This window comes from Stigmatopora nigra, chromosome 19, assembly GCF_051989575.1.
Source record: "Stigmatopora nigra isolate UIUO_SnigA chromosome 19, RoL_Snig_1.1, whole genome shotgun sequence".
NCBI lineage: Eukaryota > Metazoa > Chordata > Actinopteri > Syngnathiformes > Syngnathidae > Stigmatopora > Stigmatopora nigra.
Window position 1 is genome coordinate 7,697,268 of NC_135526.1, and position 20,646 is coordinate 7,717,913.

General features: G+C 37.8%; 1 protein-coding gene across 2 annotated transcripts in view; it reads left to right on the forward strand.

Annotated features, from left to right (window-relative positions):
• kctd16b (potassium channel tetramerization domain containing 16b) overlaps positions 1–20,646 on the forward strand; it is a 40,285-nt gene that overhangs the window by 14,803 nt on the left and 4,836 nt on the right. The window lies entirely within an intron of this gene.

The window sequence follows — 20,646 nt, forward strand, 5'->3', positions numbered from 1 at the left end:
TTACAAGCTTCCCAAACCACTCACACTTACAATATTTGCTTCACTGGATGTCAAATATTTAGAGCATCTCTTGTAAGCTTCGTTTACTCCTCTGTTTTTTTTCTTTTGAATATTTTTTTTTACACACGTCCATTCAAATTATGTGCACTTCACTTATCCATAAGAAAACTCATTTGCAAACTGTCAAATATCTTGTAAAGATTGCATCATGCATATTTTACCTGTCAGGTCATTTGAGTTTTTCAGAAACACAAAGACATTTCTAGAATTGATATATTTTGTGAATATCTAAAAAGGGAATACAACTACAAAACAAGTCACAATATGTCAATTTGCTCTTTAAAATAAAAGGGAAACTTCTCTACCATAAGAACATCAAATTTGGCCAACACGGAGACCCACAAAAAAGTCTCAAAAACGAATTTTCTATAAATATAGTTAGAAAACCTATTCTTGACTACAATCAATGTCATTGTGTAGGCAAAGCAAGGCAGTGAAGTCTCCCGAACTTCCATAAATCAGCTAATTATGATAACTCATGTCCACATAGTGGGAACCCAAATCTTTAGCATCTCTTTAAGGTCCCATCCGTGGGAGATTCACGGAGAGTGCACCTCTATATTTCTGGCGGCAAGATGCAGCTGTTTTCCTTCAAATGACGTATACACCGCTGGCATGACATCCTCAATCCGGCACAGCTCCAATTGTTCCTGCGATCCCGACGGGTGTGGGGGTGTGAGGTTTTTCTTTTGTGTCTCGTATTGTTTTGTTTATCCCCACTGGGTCTCTCTTTCGCCATCCCATGAAGCTCGCTTTAGATCAGTGTCTTATACACAATGCCCTTTGTGATAAGTAACCACAATGATTTACATTCATTGGCTTTTTATAAGTACATTGTACTTTGCTCCCTTTCTAATGTTGATAACAATGAACATCATACTCCATAACAAGCATTTTATCTGCTCTTATATGCGAACATGATTAATATAATCCCCAATAATCGCACCCAGCAGCATTCTCGTCTGGAGAGCTCCCACAAGCATGTTAATTTCTGACCGTATCCAGAAAAGTAATTGCACAGAATTCTGACAAATGACCCAAATGTTCTTATATATATTTTTTTTTACCCCGACTTCTGTTTCCTGTGAATGTGTGAAACTGAATGCTCATTGTTCTATAGTGGACAAAGGACCCAACCAAACAAGAATACTGAAATGTACATAGTCACAAATGGACAGACAGCACCTAGTATAAATGGCAATAGTTCAATGTATTTAAGCATCAAAATTGCCATTCGCATGATTGAAGTGTTTTTCATTTCTTTAAATTAAAAATTTGACAAGTCTTCGCTTTTGGATGGGTCTACAGATCGGCAACCCGTTGTCATTTCTGAGTACTTAGACTTGGTGACTTCAGGGCTGATGTTTAATTTGTACACATTCAGTACCAATCTGATCTGGGCTCTAAATTGCACTTTTTCTTCTTCACCATATCTTTGCTCCATTCACTGAGCTTTATTATTATGCGACGACTCTCAGTCACTCCGACTTTTCATTCTCATTCCTCTTTCTCCAATAACAAAATATAAGATGACATTTCACTCTGTTTTACACTTTTAAGATCTGATTTTTGAGAGTTTCTACATTTGCCTTCATTTCATTCCATCAGGGTGAGTTCAATCTCTAGTTTTTTCCTAACTTATTCTGTCCTCACATGATGCAATGCAGTGTAACTTGGATTACATGGACATCATAGATCAGGGGTCCAGAAGTGTTTTGACAGATAACCAGAAAAAAAACTACACATTTTAAATTATGATCTCTTGAGGCATAAACTTAAATCTGTAGTCGCCTTTGACATCCAGTTCAAATGGATTGGATGTTTATCATTGACTATTGCACTTGGGGCTCTCAATTAATAATATTTGGATCTCTCTAATTATAATGCACTATTGATTCATTCTGAAATACTTGCTGCTGGAGCTGTAATGTTATTTTGTTCTAACACTATTCCCATTGATTTGTACTTACCTCTTATAAGAATTTCCGATCTATCATATCCTTCATTTTGCAATACATTTTCTGCTTCACTGCCATAACAACGCTGCGTTATTTACCTCTCATATTGCACCACTTGTATTTGCTGCTATAATTGACGTCGTCCCTTATCTTCACTTAGCCACTTTAGAGTCCACTTGTACTACTAGTTTAATATACCTTGTACTTTGCTATTTGTTAAAATTCTTCTTAAAAAATATGTATTATACTTCTGACTGCATGCTGATTTCTGCAACACCTGAATTTCCCCTTAGGGGGGATCTGTAGGGAATCAGCTCATCTCATATTGGCTTACAGTAAATGAGTTTTTTCCACTGGCCTATTTAGGTGTAGTGATTGACAACCAATCAGCAGCTCTCTCCAAAAAAAAAGCGTATTTGTGGGAATTTCCTTAGTCAACTTTCCAGAAAAGCATTCTCATTCCCAATTCCATATCGTGGTGGCTCTTCCAACATGTTTCACCATCACTCCCCCAGCATAAAAACACAATCATATCCCCCTATTTCCTTTTATTCCCGTGCATCCTTCTCACTGGTTGACACTATCCCGGTCTCGCCTGCAGCCCGATTACTATGCTCCGGCCTTTTACCAGGTTGGTGAAGTGATGGATTTACTTTCATCACACCTCGCGACCTCGCCTCTGGCTATGCAATAGGACGCCGTCCAGTCAGCACATGGCATTTAACAACTAGTTCCCAAACCACTTCCCTCCTGTCATCAGTCCGTATATGACCTTTCAACTCTCTGTCTCTTGCATCTTATTTACCCCCTCTGAGACAAATCACAAGAAGCGAGGAGAGGCGGGCGGGGGGAGTTCCTAGGGTGAAATGAAAAATATGAGATCAACTTTAATGGCAGGAGTAATTTCACACTGGGACTATTCATCACTCTTAGCACTTTGTTTAAATAATGATGATAAAGACAATGGCATTAAGTACAATGGCATTAAGTACAAGGGCAGCAAGCACGATGCATCATATATGCCCTCAGGTAATGATAGCTTTAAATGGAGGATGAATTAAAGGAGTTTATTTGCATGTAGGTTGTGGAAATTTGCCAGCCACTGGACTTTGGAGCAAGGGAAAACTGGTCTGTGTGACCATCATTGACAAACAATCTTTTCAAATGGTCTGGATGTCTGATGAGAGACATTAATTTAGAATGAAAATGGGAGAGAGATAAGATCCAGTAGATTCTATATAACATCTGCAACCTCCAAAATTCACTTCTTGATAAAAGGACAAAGATGACCCAATAGATATATATACTAAAATCTTAAAGTCTTGAATTTCCATATCTAAAGTTTCTGAATGCATAATGGTTAAGTTTCCTGATATCGTAGCAGAAAACTATGAATGTGAAGAGGCTCAAGAGAGAAATATGATGTCAGGTTCCTCTAAATGTCAGGTGTCCGCGTATACTTAAGTCTACACTGTCTTTCATCATATTATAAAATAAGTTAGAGGCCATGCGTAGATCCAAGACAAATGTTTCAAAATGATATGCGTCTTTGTCCTAGTCCTTTTTCTCATCCAACTCCAGAAATGTCAGATACATTCTAGCGTTTGTGCAGATATCTTTATAGTCATAAATTAGCTTTTTCCTTTATAAAACTCCATTCTGGACATTTATTGTCATATTTTCTGATGTGCTCCATGTTTCTTTCATGCCATTGATAAGTAGGTTCGTCATTAATTTTTGATCTGCATGTTTCCCTGCATAAGATGGGAATAACCATTTGACAGTAGGTACGGTGGATGCCATTACAGTTTCGTCTCAGCACCTCACACAAAAAAAGTGAGTGGAATTGATTGAGTGTTTACGCTGTTTGAGCCCCAATAGAACTATTTGCCTCATTCTCAAATAGAAATTGGTATCTTATCACCCTCCTTTTAGCAGAAAGTCTTTTCTGGACAGATAACCTTTCACAAATGGCTTTTTTTAATGGTTCTGTCTTGAGGTCGTTCTAGTTCACGTTTCAGCATTAAGCTGGATGACCAATAATAGTAAAAACTGTTGCGCATGTTCAAAATAAATAAGTGTTTGTTTACTTGAGTTCCCAATTAAAACAGAGACTAGTTCATGTGTGTCATTCCTATTACAGTACATGTTTTTTTCTGATCCTGCATTACATTCAAAAATATTTAGTTTCAACATTTTAAATAAAGCTTTTGTAATTGATTCAAATATCATTGATGCATTGAAAGGGTTTTCTGACTATATCATCCACCACAACTTGTAACACAAATTGCTGTACAGTCACGCAAATCATAAAGTAGCCCTTTAAAATGGAATTATCAGTTTTATCAGTATTTTTTCCTTTATTCAGTCAAGTTCCCTATTTATTTCCTAGGCTAGCCATTTACATGGGAGTATAATTCCAACTACATGAACACGGATATATCAGACTTTGTGTTGTCATCTGCTTGAATGAATTTAAGGGTAAGTTTATCGCTAATGGGGAGTGTGGTAAACAAGGGGTGACTCTTAAAATAACATTTCTTGTGTAGTTATTGGACCATCATCAAATAGGAATATAGGGAGGTAGGGTGGTGTACTGTTTGAAGAGGAGCAGCTCTTGGAAGACCATACACACACATGCACACATACAACCCACCCCCTAAGGTGGAGCCAGCTGTTGAAATGCAGGTGTGCTGGATCTGAGATCGGAGAATTCAGGCCAGGTTTGTGGGGCAAGCAGAGCGCAAGAGAAAATGACTCAGGGGAGATATGATAACACTGGAAGGTTTATTCAGTCCTATGAAGCAAGTCGATTGGCATCCACCAAGAAATCTATCACGTTGACTGACACAAATAACGAAACCCAAACCAAGTGTTTGACATGAATCAATGACTAGTGAAGAAATTACGTATTCCATGTCTTCATACGCAATTGATTCAAACTCTGTATTCAGAAAAAAAAGGCTTTAGCCATGAAGGCTAGTGTTAATGTTGATCTGTCAGTAATTGGGTTTGTCTATGGATAACATTCTGTCAAGGTAAAAGTAAGGTTAAACATTTCAAACTGCTTCTCAACAGTTAGCTATTTTTAGTGATTTTCAGCCATTAATTTGTCAAATGTTCTCACATTATGCTTTACAAACACACACATATATATATATATATATATATATATATATATATATATATATATATATATATATATATATATATATATATATATATATATATATATATATATATATATATATATATATATATATATATATATATATATATATATATATATATATATATATATATATATATATATATATATATATATATATATATATATATATATATATATATATATATAGCCTAAAAATGTTCATATTTAACCCCTGCTATTTCATCTCACAAATCAAATCATACACATACATACATTAGAGATTCTAACAGTTCGAATCTTGAGATTTACACTCATTCTGATCACCTTCTTAGATTGTGTGCATTGGACTACACAGAAATGACAAAAGGACCCTGGCAAGGCTAACGACACTGATTGTATTTTAGTCAAGACACACACATACACGCAGTCATCAAGGGTTTTTGTTTTCAGCTGACGTGAATACTGATGACCAGGAGGAGAAAAGAAAGATAAGCGAACAAACTGTCATCCAAGGTCAATCCTTCCCTCCACGCTGAGCCACGTGACATTTTTGTTCTTCGTAATATCATCCTTCTAAGCATCTTTGCTCTCGTTTTTGTTCTTATATTGCACAGATGCCAGTTCACTAGTCTCAGTGACATGTATTAATATCAGCATCTCCCCTACACAAGGTCGCAACAGCAAGGACAGGAAGACTGATGTGAGGAAACTTCAAACTAATTACATAGTATTTTTATCATCTGTCGTCATCATCATCCTACTCTTAAATAAAGGTGAATTAAACATGATCGACTGTAATTATTTAACTGTAGTCAATATATCTATGATATACCTACATAGAGTTTTTAGTTTTTTGTTATTGGCCTTAGTAAATTAACCCCACATTGTAAACTGTGGTACTACACATCATTTACCATTTAAACATTGTATTATAAATTTAAGATGGAATATTTTTGTGTTAGAGAAATTCATGCGTGTCACATTTTTATTCTGAATTGACTTGCCATTTATTTTCATCCGTGATGCATAATTTAAGAGCAATGCTATTTTAGGAGCTTTGTGAAGTCTGGCAGTGTTTAAGTCAAGTAGAATGGCATAGCGGACTCATATAATCATTTCTGTAGTTACCTGTGTATATGGTCATGCTTTCTTCACATCCAGAAATGTTCCTTGGTGTTTCTCTTCCCAAACCTTCATCCATATATTTTTCCACTTGCATGTTGGTGTGCTTGCAGACAGGTGACAAGCCAAGCCCAAAACCACTGCTCTTCCCACAGGCAATCTGTTGTCACGGAGACGCTGCAGTCACCGTGCTTAGAAAAGAAATCACAGTGAGCGTGACAACACTCCAATGGAGCTGCACCGTCACAGGGTTTATTGATTGACATCTTTGCTATGCTAATTTGGAAGTTTTCTTTATCGGCATAAGCATCCTAGATGTCAAGTTTTGGAGAAGTTTTGCCTTGTGAAGAGGTTTCAAGGGATTATACTTCATTAGGCAACACATTTTCTTTTAGCAGTTACAAAATGATATAAAAATTCACCACAAATTTGACTGAGATCTGCAAAGTTTATAGTTCAATTCTTTCCACTTCCTAATTTTCCCTATTCTCAAATCTTCAGGCTTAAGAATTAGATATTTGAGCTCATTATATCTGACAATGGACTTGAAACTATCTGACAATGGTACTGAAACCTGATCGTTCTCTGCCTATGTTTATTAATCCATTTCCTGCTCTTTGGAGAAAATGACCTTTTAAAAATGCAATATTTTTGCACTGTTCCACATGTCTGCAGATCTCATTTCTTGCTATTTTTTTTAATATTACATGTGCACTCTATAACCGCCTGTACTGCTTTCATCCCATTGTTGAGTGGACCATAAAACTTTCATGTTTCAGCCTACATCATTTAGTCTCTTTCATGTTTTTTTCCAAAATACATGGAACATGTTTAAAAATAAGGGATCAGATGATAAGGATATAAGACCTATATTTCATTGCCTGGTGATTTTAATTTATTCAAATTTGGCAATCTTGTTAACAATACTTTTCTCTATGGTGTTTTTAACTTTCTTCTACACTTGGTAAAAAAAATAGCCATTAATCATTAGGTTCCTAAGGGACCACAAGCGTAAATTATTCACACTCTTTCGGCGACTAACATGAGCAAAGCAGTTTCGTGTGATTTATAAAGTTTTGTGTGGAGAAGCGGCTGATGCATCACCTTATAGGCGTAATTGGAAATAATATAGGAGATGACGGCTGAAAGGTGGAAAGGGTGAAGGTTGGTAGTTCACTTTTTCCAAAACAAAGTCAGCACATCATTTCAATATTCCACTTTTGGTCCCTACTCGGTGCACAGACATCTAAAGTATGGCGAGTAAGTGCATATAGTCACAATCTCACATATATTATTCATATTAATATAGTATAACAAATTGCTGCAATTGAAAGCCTCAGCGGTTTAACCATCAATTATTTAGGTTACAAGAGTTCTTGAAAACTGTCTATGCAAAGGAGAATGTGCATTTAGCAGGTTCAAAGGTAAGGTGGCATTTGTTGAGCTGCATTTAAGGCGTTTATAATGAGAATGCAAAAAAATATGAAGTTGCCATTTGGAAACTTAAGGGTCATTAAAGGGATGTTTAACTGCGCCATTTAGTGTTGACATAATGGTTGGAAGCTGAACCAGGCCATAGAGAGCGGGATCGTAATTGTGTCAAGGTTAGCACTTTTTTAAATTTAATATTTTGATGGGACAGGGGTTATTACAAAGCACACTTTTCAGATGCACTTACCATAAGATGTTATCATACTGAACTTTTTTGAGGTCACTTTTTAGCTCATTGCTTAGGCGAATATATTTTGCTTTATACTATATACTATACTTTATACTATACTGCACATTCTGCTGCATTCTAATGGATGGACTGGAGCATGATGCCATCAACCTAAATCTATCCTCAGCAGAACAGGATTCTCCTCCCTCCCGAGTTCTTCATCTAAGTGCAGAGTAGAATGGAGAATGAGTTAGAGGCTTGTGGTAATTGTTCAGTGATGAATGAGCTGCAAACGGACACACCTACATTATACACACACTCACTCCATCACTGGTGCTGAAATTAAACAGTGCACCAATATAATCATTGCCTCTTATCTTTTCTACCAAGAAAACAATTCATGAAGGGAGCTAGAGAGACGACGGGAAAGAGACCAGTGACAGGATAATGGCTTGTCACAGAGCTGGAGGTCAGGCCACAGAAAGTCAGAGAGCAGGCCGTGCTTCATTGTGGTGACACAACTCCATTCAACTATAGGTCATGCTGGGCTGCTCGGCGGCGTTGATAAGGAATGGACAATACAAATGAGCCACAAGAATGTACAAAAGCTCCAAATGGAAGGTGCAATTGCAATCCGTGGCGAGTGAATAAGTGTGTATTTTTTTTATTTTTAACAGTATGGAGCTGTTTTCCTAATATTTTTCAATACTCGTTTTGGTTACGTGAGAAGAGAATTGAGAGTTTTCATTTATTATTCATGACACTTATGAATTATAGATTTGGACATTCCTGTCTGCCAAGTGAGTTGTGGTTTCAGGGGGAAAACCTGGATTAGTAAATTAGGTAGAAAAGTGAAGGCAGACAACCGGATTAGCGTGTAAGAATATTTTTGAACCATCAGTCCTTTTTTAATCTACCATATACATCTAGACTGTTTTAGTCCAGAAAATAATATATTTAATACATTGGAATCTATCAGTTAAATAATTCGATATAGTACATTGTCTGAGATACTAACACATATAAGTCTATCCATGGGTAAGGGGTTGGCAGGAGAAACTGGTTTGCTCAGTAGATGGTTGAGATTTGCTTCTACTAGGAAGTAAAGGACCGGATTTTCATCAGAACTGTGTAAAAATGCCAACTACAAAAAAGTGCACGTATTGTTGAATGAGCCCTTTCAGCTGTTGTTTTAATATGGCCCTATTCGGCAAATTACTATAATAACTTAATTATCTTTGAGGCTTTCATGCAGGGCTGACACGTTTTTATTTGGAAGCCCTCGTCAGGTAATTTCAAGCAGGGTACTTTTAGGCTATTAAACAGCAGTAGAACAGTGGAAAATCAGCCACTGATCACAAACCCATTATTAGCCAGCCTGCCAGTCTCTCCTAGGTTAAATCGCTTGGACGTCCATCCCTGTCATGGCACTGAAACTTTATATTTAATTCCCTGTTCGTCCAGTTTAAATGGATCAAACCATTGATAGTCAATAGCTGTACTCCATATTACAGTTATCATTTGGGCAAAGCTGTATTAATAATGCACTTCTGCGAATCAGGTTTATTTAAAATGTATCAAATATCTGTTCATCTTTCGGATGAGCAGAGGGTAGTGAGTGTGCTTGGATCTGCTCATTGCGAGTAAACAAGGATGGACAAAGTGCAGCATCAGCGGCGTAGGCGGGAGAAAGACAAAAAATCTAAATCATACGGTAGTGCAGAAGTTGGGAAAGAGTGAAACCACAGATGAGTAAAAGGGGAATATGAATGTAAGACAAACCAGACAGAGATAAAAACCAATGAGTCAGAGGGAGTGAGAGATGCATGTGTGTGCGTGAGAGTGTGCGTGTGTAAGAGTGAGTGAGTGGGAGGAAAAATGAGTGAGGCAATATCACAGCCTCCATCAATGTCATAGGACTCACGTCCTCTGCAGGCCATTTTATCCATCAGCCTGTATGACCTGAAAATCTTGCCTGTACGAGTATGCCATTTCTCACCTGTTTACATCACCTTTATATTTTATAAAAGCTCCCTGCACACATGCTTGAGTGGCTCCTTATATTGCTAAGTTAAAAAAAAGGAAGCTACGCTATGATACTGATATGCAGACTCTTCTTATCCTTCTACTCTATTCTTTGTATTTATATTTTGCATTTTTTTATCTTTTAACTTTTGTCACTGCCTTTGAGTAATAGATGTCGAATACATTTCAGTTGTAAAGGTTGGCATTGAGTGATCATATTTGCCAGCCTTCCAAAGCAAACTGAATTGAATGCCTATCTTCGTCAAGGGCGAGCAATGAGTTAAGAATAAGTTGAATTGGACTGGAGTGCATACTTCATATTTGTTAGCGTTTATATGACACTTTTAGCTTTTCTTGTGCACATCCAACATGAAATGGAACTGAAAACAGGATTTTAATGTATAACTGTTTTCAAATGTTGCCTTTTCCATTCCCTCTATATTTGCGTTCATCGTGACGACTCGCAAGGGGGAATTCATCATCCTATTTTATTATTTGCAGCTATTTGCTGGAATGAAAGAATGCTTTATAAAGTTCTCGCCCGAGCTCCAATCACCGACTGTTACCATTTTTGCAACTCGGCTTCGGGAGCATAATCTGCCTAGACCACTTACTGTGGAGATAGAATAGGATTTTCAAACCCCACGTAATAATTCTCCACGGTGTGCTTAGTCATTTTCTGCTTTTGTGTCATTCAAATTTCCCAGAGGTTGCCAAAGGGGGCTACTTTATTTTTCACAAACCTAGACCATTCTATTCAAAAAGCAGTGGGGCGCACCTGGCAAAATATGCTTGGCTTCACAAATCTCACTCATCGCCACTTTGCTATTCTATATGTGCAAAACGTGTCATTGATTGGAGAAACTAGTTTTCATGGATTTCCGCTAAGTAGGAGAAACATTTGACATAGCTCCCCCTCTGTGTAGCAGAGCAATTGGGAATAACTCAAGGCAAATTATTTCAACGCCACAGTGCAACATGATGAGAGTTACCTTGGATACGGTGGATTTAAAACAGAAGGATGGCGTGGCAGAGACACAAGCTGTGGGTCGGGTGCTTTGTCATTGTGTTTATTATTGATTCCAGCCAATGGCATATACACTACCTAGCAAATAGAAGATTAGCAACCAGGTCTATCTCACTCAGACAGCTGCATGAGTTGAGCATGAGGCCGAATTGTGTTTGGGATTAAGGCCTAGAAGGACCCGAAACATTGGGACTCCAGCATGAAAAACAACATATGGTTAATAATTAGGGGGGAAAAGAATAGGAAAAAAAAGGCGAGGAAGGACTGGGGGAAATTTCTCAGTCGTGTGTCCCATGGGGAGCTGGCATCTGGCATGTGAAATCCTTCAGGCGTTCATGCAAAGACCACCACAAACAATCACCTTGTTTTCTTCTCATACACGATTGGAAAGTGAACGAATAGGGCTTCATTAAAATGGCTAGGACATTTTTGAAAATGGTAATTGACCTCAGTGACAATAGCCATGTATGGGTCCCTAAATTTATAACTGGCTTCTGTTGCCTGTTTCGGTGACATTCTGTGAAAAATAATGGCAAGGAAATAAGTAGAGAGGCTTAGGAATGGAATCTTTCGGTAAGGGTCAGCGTAAGGTTGCTGCTGTCTATGTAATCATTTTTTTTTTGGGAGGGAAATTGCATTAAAAATGGATTTGCATGTCAATATTCTCCATTTTACAGCTGCCAGGTGTATTCTACTAACCCTCTTATCATTCTGTGTTGCTTTCACGGATGATTGTGGGACATTTCAGGGAATGTCCAACAATATGTATGAATGCATTTCCATTTGTTGCCTTTTTAGCCCTTGGTCCTGATTTGATATTGAAAATTCTAGGCTACTTCTTGTCCCTAACATGATTTGTCAGAGTCAAAACAACTCTCGATAGCACACATGGCTCAATGGTTACAATCTACCTTCTTTTCTCAGTATCTTTATGCATTTATATTACTTTGTGTTAAGGCACCCACGCAATATAGGAAAATTGCAACATTTAGTTGTCTGGCCGCATCATTCATAAGTGGCTGCTCTTGCATGGTAAAAAAATATGGATGCGTGAGAGGTGGCCTGTAATCAAATAAGCATACATCACATAAAGACTGGGTGGTGTGCTTGAGCTATATGGGCTTCTGAAAGTATGCTGCAAAGAGAGAGGGAAATGATGATTTATGGAGACATAAAATCAGCACGTATCTACCAACAAGAGTTTATTTTTCCCCGGGAGCTGCACGAACTGAAAACTTGATGACACAAAGTCTAAAACTGATGCTGGAAAAGTCACAAAGACAGATATTTTTTCCAGTTGATTGAATTTATTTCAATGTTTCTCTTTGTGTCAGCTCATTAGTCATAATATTTTGCATCAAACTCTTTGCCTATTGGCGCTAGATTTGTTTTTCTGCCAACATTTCAATCCCAACTACAATCCAGTGTTTTCTGGAGGAACACATTTCATCATTTCATGCTTTACTTTGCTCGTAATTTAAGACATTTGATCTCAAATCGGTTGTTTTCAATGATCTGAACGGAATTACCGTGAAAGTTGCTCTTTTTAAGAATCTCATGTGATTTCTTTCCACTTTTAAGACTTTTCGTAAGTGGATGTTCTGCTCTACTCACTTTATCTGTTTGCTTGATGCCCGCTGTCACACATCACAACTCTATTGGTGCTAAAACATGTTCTCAGGCACTTTCACAGCATGTATGGATACAGGCGCAAAGTAGAACATATGCACTGAGCAATTGTAGCTGTGGCCCATTTCCTTTATCCATCCCATCATGCAAAGTCCCTAATGAGGCCCACGGGACGCCGCCCAGAGCTAATCCACATCTTCTACTTCTCTAGCAAGAAAAGCTGTTGCCTCCAAGGCTGCACCACCTTTGAACTACCGCATGTTCGCTCTCCCTGCCATCTTCATGGATTCTCTGACAATGTTTGCTGACTTGAGCTCCCATCGGAGTTGTCATGCTTTGTCATATATTCCTTGCAATCAAGCCATCATTTTAACATGTTTACCATTAAAATTAGTTCAAAGAAGCAATGTAATTGCATAAAAACTGCTTTTTCACAATTTGGGAATGACAGTAACCCGGTGAAATATGTTAGTGGCATCATCTTTTCAGGACCTCGACCTCATATCTCAGTTATTGAGTAAAAATACAGAATGATTGACTTAGTGATAAAGAGGAGAACACGTCAGGGCACGAGCAAATGTAACGGCAAGATAAGGCAGCGTTGATCGGATACCTTTCAAGATCTTCTGATGCCTCCGCTTGTCATGAAATCAGTTCATCAGCCCACCCATGGCCCATTCTGCCTGCCCACCCCTGCTCATGTTTGTTTTCAAAGAGCGTCTGATAGAGTTGAGGGAGATTAGACATGGCATTTGTCATCTTGGTAGAGCTGCATCCACTTTCTGGGACCAAGATACCATGCATCAGGTACATACCACTGGGGAAATCAGCAGCATAACCCTGAATTGTAACATCCATGAAGCTAGAACTGCAATGTATCTGCCAACATGATGCATAACATTGTATATATACACACACAAATGCAAAATAAGACTCAAAGATGTTGCTGACAATGTCATTTACAATAAATTAAAATCTCATGCTATCCGAGATGTATCTAAAGTAGCTATAACCAGATTTTAAAATAACAAATAGCATTCATCAGTAAGTGACCACTTTATTACATCTTCAACATCACAATTAGCTTTGTCATGGAATAATTGACACGCATGCCGCGTCAAGTCTCATTTAAAGTACATTAAGTGGCACAGGATGGGTGTCTTAATGAGCCGAACAAGGTATTTTAAGTTGTCAAGCTCTTCGGGGATTCTCACGCAGCTATCAAGACTTGATGAATTGACTTACTAATGCAAAAGAATGGCATGCGCAGTTGCACTGAAATTACAAAGTTTCGCAACAACAGAATATAAAACACAATTAAAAGAAAAATGACATATTTTTAAACGATATGTAAGTGAAGCATAAAAACAGCTATAAATACCTTTGGTATTTCTTCATATGCACAAATAATGGCGACATTCCTAGGCCTAGTAGCACAATCCATTTTGCTAAATGGCATGATTTGGTAACAAACACATGTCCCTAAGAATGGATGAGAATCGATTAAGAATAGAAAGAAAAGCGAGTATCAGAGAATCAGTCTGGTGGTGATAAGGATGCAAAGCTGGCCAAAATGACAGAATGCTGATTATTTGGAAATGAAAGTTGACTTGCTGAAAGCATCCTATTGTCAAAATACCATCGCGGTCACAGCAGTGATCGGGACACCTTCACTTTCCATAAAGCTTAATTACAATGTGGCGTCGGTTTTGTGCGCGCCAAGCGGATGAGTGTAAGAGAAAGAACCCAGATAGCGGTTGGCGGGCACTCTGCAGGGGAGTGATAATGGCTGTGTGGTTGTTTGCCCATTACTCCGTGTTTGTTTGCGCTCACCGCAGATAAGTCATCAGTGACAACCGTGCAGTAAGCTGACGTTGTGCTGGTCGGTGACTGCAGAAGAATCAGCTCGGACATCAGGTGGGGGTGAATCAGCTTGTTGATTAGAGCAACTTTTTTTAATATCGTTATCTCTGCCAGGACATTGTCTATTAAGCGCAGTTGTGGCTGAGTCAGCAGAGCTACGGTATGACATTTTACTACATTTACGCTGACTTTTTTTACAATCAAGAACAGATTTTAGGTGTCTCCTTACAATACAGTAGAACACGTAAACCCATCATGAAAAATGAATCACAGTGGTGCATCCAATGATTTGCTACACTACTAACTCATTGCCTGCCATTGATAAAGATGGAGGTGTAATGCATTTGAACTGGGAGGACTGTGAAGGATCATTTCATCAAATTAATTGACGTGCATCTCCATCAGTGACATCCAATAAAATAAGATACCGCTGTAGTTTAACAGATAACAGATTGAACATCAAATAGAATGGGAAACAAATGAGCTGTCTTAGTCAAATGATGAATTAGATTTCTAACTGACAGAGACTGGATGAACAATCAGAGTCATTAAATGTGAAAAGTCTTTAATTGCCTGCATCACAATCTGCAGACATAGAAGAAGAGTTGCAAACATTTCCTCCTACAGTAGATATGTAGACGGGCGCAAGAAATTCATGGGATTGTTGTATATTTCTATTCATCTCAAATATTCACAACTTTGGCATGCTTAAGAGATTCTTTAATACAAACTACCGCTGTTTTACATTTATTTCCCATTGTCAATAAAAAAAAACACTGGAGTTTAACCTCCCCCATCAGTATTCCTGTTTTCTTATGGTTTGTACAAACATGAAAGGGGAAGAGCAGTCGTTTCACATTTAGCGTGTTCCAGAGTCGCAGAGGATAAGCCAAAGCAGAATCATCCCATATAAGCATGCAGACAATGGTTAGCTCCCTGCTGCTTCAAACAAAATTCAGGCACACAGAGCAAACTCAAGCACAGAAGGAATAAAGAAGTCATTCAAATGGACTGAGGGGAGGGAATAGGAGAAAAAGGGAAGGTGACTGCTGCAAATTTGGTCTCGGTAAAAGTGGAGAGTAAATTTTAAAGTGAAATATTCGCAGTTGAATTGTTTTCTTTAACATTTGTACCCAAACACTACATGGAAATTCCACTACAGTGGAACCTCCAAAACTGAAAATAATCTTTTCATTTTATCCAATTCTTGGGGGAATAAAAAACAAACAAAAACAATGAAGCTCATACATAGTGCATGAAAATTATAGATAAAAAGTCTAAATCGCTAGTTAATGTCTAGTTTGGTACGTGATTTTTTTCTCGCTAATGATGTTAATGTAATTTCCTACTAAAAATTAAAACCCATTGACTAAAACAAAGTAGATTAAGCACACCCCTGGAACCCTCCTTAGTGGAGGTAACATAGGAGTGCAAAGACTCATTAAGTTCTGGCACAACACATCAAACGTGGCAGCTTTTAGCCTCTCAACTGTTAAACACATCATTTCACGCCGTCTCCCGAGCACGTAATTATATGGTCGCTAGAGGAAGGGGAACTAGAAGGGGTGGATAAATGCCCCATTCTTAATATCAATTACGCCACCCTCGCGACGATATCTCCAAACCATCAATCATGGCGGTCAAGTCCGGGAATTTTTTATTGGACAGCAGACATCTTTGTCCAGACCTCATTTCCAGAGTGCAAAAATCGATATCTGTCCATCAACAGTTTGGAGACAAGACAAAGGCGACGCCCTGTATTTTGTTACCCTTGACCAACAGGCTAAGTCATTGTCAACTTTCATTTTCATTTTGTTAACCCCTCCTTAAACAAGTGGCCTGTGCCCTTGTAAGGATAAATACATTAGCACTCTGCTGATGCATTTAACCTGTGATGTTCTCTTTCACCTCCAAGCAACAAGAAGGATTGTCTTTGTCTTCTGGCTGCTTCATCATAGATAAAATAAAATAGATCAGGGTCTGTATATTCTTAAGAATAATCAATGCATAATCTGCTGTTTACACAAGGAATACTAAAAGTGGACATCCCACCCAAAAACCATTTCCACCTTTTTGCTAGCTCTCCTTTAAAAAAATGTCCTCTCATCATATTGCGACACACAGTTGACATAGCGTGAATGATCCCGGGCTTATGTGGTATTGACGATAAGGTTTATGCGGACAGCTTGTGGCTTAAATTTTTTATTTATTGAGGATTTAAGTTTGTACCTTACAGCCCCTGATTTAACTACCGCCATCTAAGCTGGGGAATGTGGCGATGCCTGAAAGGAGTTTTATTTTGGGATGGTGCAAACAAAACACAGGTATCTGATACATATTCAGGACCAAGGACAGAGCCACACATTTAATGCTACAGAACATTTATGTTATTGGCAGCTGGTGCCATTTGGATTCAGTTGCATAAAAAACAATGAATCACAAGTTCAATAATTCATTCATTTTCCAGACGAACTATCCTCACGAGTGTTGTGGGGGTGCTGGAGCCTATCCCAGTCTACTGTGTCGGACTCCCTGAATTGGTTGCCATGTTATGGCACTCTAAAATGCAAGTTAACAGAAGAGCGTAATGATGCATACAGTACTTAGTACATTCACTATATTGGCAAACAAATACATCCAATGATAATGCAAAAGTATACTAATGCAAGCATTATATCCTCGACTATTAAACAAATACTGCAACATGATTCATTGAAAGTATATATACTAGTGCAACAGAGATGGAATAAGTTTGAATTGCTAACATTTTGAAAGTCTGCTCAATGATACACGCCCTCAAATGAAATACAGCTCAGGGACCAACAACTGAATCTCAGGGATTCAAGACCAGCATAGCGAAAAGCCCAGACAACAACTTTGCTCTGCCTGACTTTTGTGTCTACAGCCCTAGTAATGAGGCTAACAAGACCCCAAAAGGGAGCTGGAACTCGATCCGAAACACAACGCTAATCAAGCCTGACAAACGCTCCGGGAAGACATGCGAAGAGTGACGACAAGAATGATGAGATGGATTCTCAAGCAGAGGTTATAGATGTGCTGAGGATTTATTTGCTTTTGCTGTTGCGGCGTCATTTATCTCCCGTGAACAGAGCGAGGCTGCATGACAGAAATCAATCAAGAAGCCAATCGTCCATATGCTCCCACTGATGCACCGAAGCAATCAATATTAGCCTTAAAGAAGAAATATGGAATGAAACACGTGTGACAGTATATTTGCATGATGCTCGTAAATAAATACATTTACACTCATTGGCTTCCATTACCAACGATATGAGATGAACCAAAGCTGCTTCAAAAAAAGAGCTGTTTTGCATAATCAAACAGTATATTTGGCATATTAACAGTAAAATTCAGGAAAAACATCAACGACCTACCGTAACAGCTTTAATTTCATCTAATTAATTGACTCATTTGGACTAAGAAAGGCAATATTTTAGTTTCCCTTCCGCCTATGCGAAACCATTTACAATCTCTTGAATTGTTTGAGTAAAACTTCAATAGATGATTAATTCTTCTCATAAAAAAATGATGATGCACAGATTGCATTTTATTGTGGCAGTTGTGGACAAGATGAAGTGCACATGGCGGATTTTACTGCTGAGATCAATACATCAGGGCAGCTGTCAGGAAGCATTGGCATTTTGCGCCTGATAACATTTGACAGTCATTAGACGTCGACTGGGCCCACACGGAGAGAAATACATAATCATGATTCAGCTGATGTACACACATAACCAACAGTATGCTACTTCTAATGACAAAAAAAGCCTTAAACCTTGCCATTCATTCTTGTCAAAGTGGACTGACACACATCATTTCATGTCTTTTAATTGAGATAATCCGCATTCCAGGTCTAAAGTATCATTTCTTTTCCTTGCGGGCTAAACAAAACCAAAGCATTGAGAATGCATGGATGGAAGTAGAACTTTTTAATGTAATAAAAGTATTTTAATGATTGATGAATGTAACTTGTGGGCGTGATTAAAAAAAAAATCGATAATTTAAAGCAAACACTCTAATGTAATTTGCACTTTAATTATACAGGCATTATGAATGTACAGAGCAAACAGAAGTGAGAAAGCAAACACCATTCACTCCAATTAGCAGTATAAATTGTTTTTACCGCTAAAATGACGTGGTATGAATGATGAACCAATGCCTGGTACTGACGACGCATCCTTTTCCACCGGCTTATTACACCAATGAAGCAAACGTACTCCATTTTTATTTAATATATCTAACTTAGCACTCATTGTATTTAATGCCCCTGCAAATGTCTTGAATTGAATTTATTTCCAGTCAATTTGTCAGGCCTCCATTAAAACTTTGATGGGAAATCCGACATGTAAAATGAGCACATCCCCATGAGCCATATGTCTTTTTTTTATCTTTTCCGAGAGCATAGCACTGAGTGTAAAAAGTTAAAGAGAGGTGAGTGTAATTATGTGACGCTGAGGCTTAATCAGAACATTGTTCGTCAAGTTTGTTAGCCAGAGTTGGCATATCCCATCCTATTAATTTAGGCCAGACAAGCAAATTGGCTTCTGGCAGTTCCCGCAATTCACTGGAGTCCGAGGCCATTTTTCAAAATACCAATTACTAGGCTGCAGTGCAGAAGCGCGGGGCCTCTTTTTCACCCAACGATGGCATAATGAACTCATGTTAGCTTCAACAAACGAATGATACTTTGTAATAGTATGTACGATGAAACCACTGTTTACCTATGAATTGATGTTTGTAAGAGGCAGTAGTAATTAAAGCAAAATTAAATCGTATTTGATCTTACAATGATTGGAGTTCTTTAATTTACATGGAAAGTAAGGAATTAGTGTGAAAAGTCTTTGTACAGTTTTATGTGAAAATTGTGACCTTGCAAATCAAGGCAGAGTCAAACCGGAGCACAAAAAGGGCCTTCTCCAAACTATTGGCACTCTTTAAAGAGTTTAATCATTACATTAATTTTACACACTGTATGTAGATATGGGGGAAGCATACATTAATTCTGGATGGAACACGTTACATTTGAGGTACAAAGGGTGCTAAAAACTACAACCAGTGGCATTAGTATTACCATCTAGATCAAGAATTTTCTCCATCTGCTCATATCTTTGTATTGTCTAAGCTATATGAATTATGTCTTTGGATCTAGAAATAGGGTGTTAGAGGCTGTGAGTATGTAACATATTTTAAAGCGAGTTTATTCATAGCCTCATTGACAGAAGTGAATACTTGTCAGTATGAAAAAAAAATACTGCCAACGGCGCCATTTGAGCTGAATGGACACATGAAAAGCTTCGATTTAAATGTGAAGAGGGGGGGCTGTTGGCTTTTGATCAGCCATCTGACTAAAAAGTAGTTCAGCAACAACAGATACTTTTTTTTTTAATTACGCAGTATCAGGTATAAGAAATAAATGGCTGTTTTACTCTCAACCAAATCTTGATCATGTATCACATACTTGTTTCTCCTTTTTTTGGTTTTCTGAAACGTATCACATGAATTGCAGGATTACATTAGTTTGCAACTGAATATTTTAAAAGTAAAAGATGCAACTTTTAAAAAAGTATTTTGTATATTACCAGAAAGTGCTTTAATCCCACGCAGAAGAAACAAGTCAGCCAAATATGGGCATCGTTATGCACCTTTTTTGACATCAGCACATGGGAGAATGTAGCCCTTAGTGGTTCATTCATTAATAATTCTCTTTCTTCCAATATAATTGTGACAAATACATAGAGAATCTAAGCTAATGAATATACATGAAAAACATTTTATGTGTGTGTGTGTTATATAATAATATTGCCATAGGAAAATAAGTTTACAAAACCAATGCAACAATAATTTGACCAAGCTGCTTCGCAAGTATTATGAAGATTGGAATACTACCCAAGACAAAAGTTTTAATTCATTCACTCTATAATATATTACAATACAAATGGATAATAAATTATATTTTAAGTTGTGTAGTTGGTTTGAGTTTAAATCATTTTGATTTACTATGAATTGGTTTGGTTTGGTTGAGATAAATTATAGGAGAAACTGCAGGGTTAAAATTGTTGCCTCCATAAAGCACTAAAAACCTCTGGTGTCTGCCAATGAATTTCCTCCCTTTCCATTGTGCGTTTGTCGT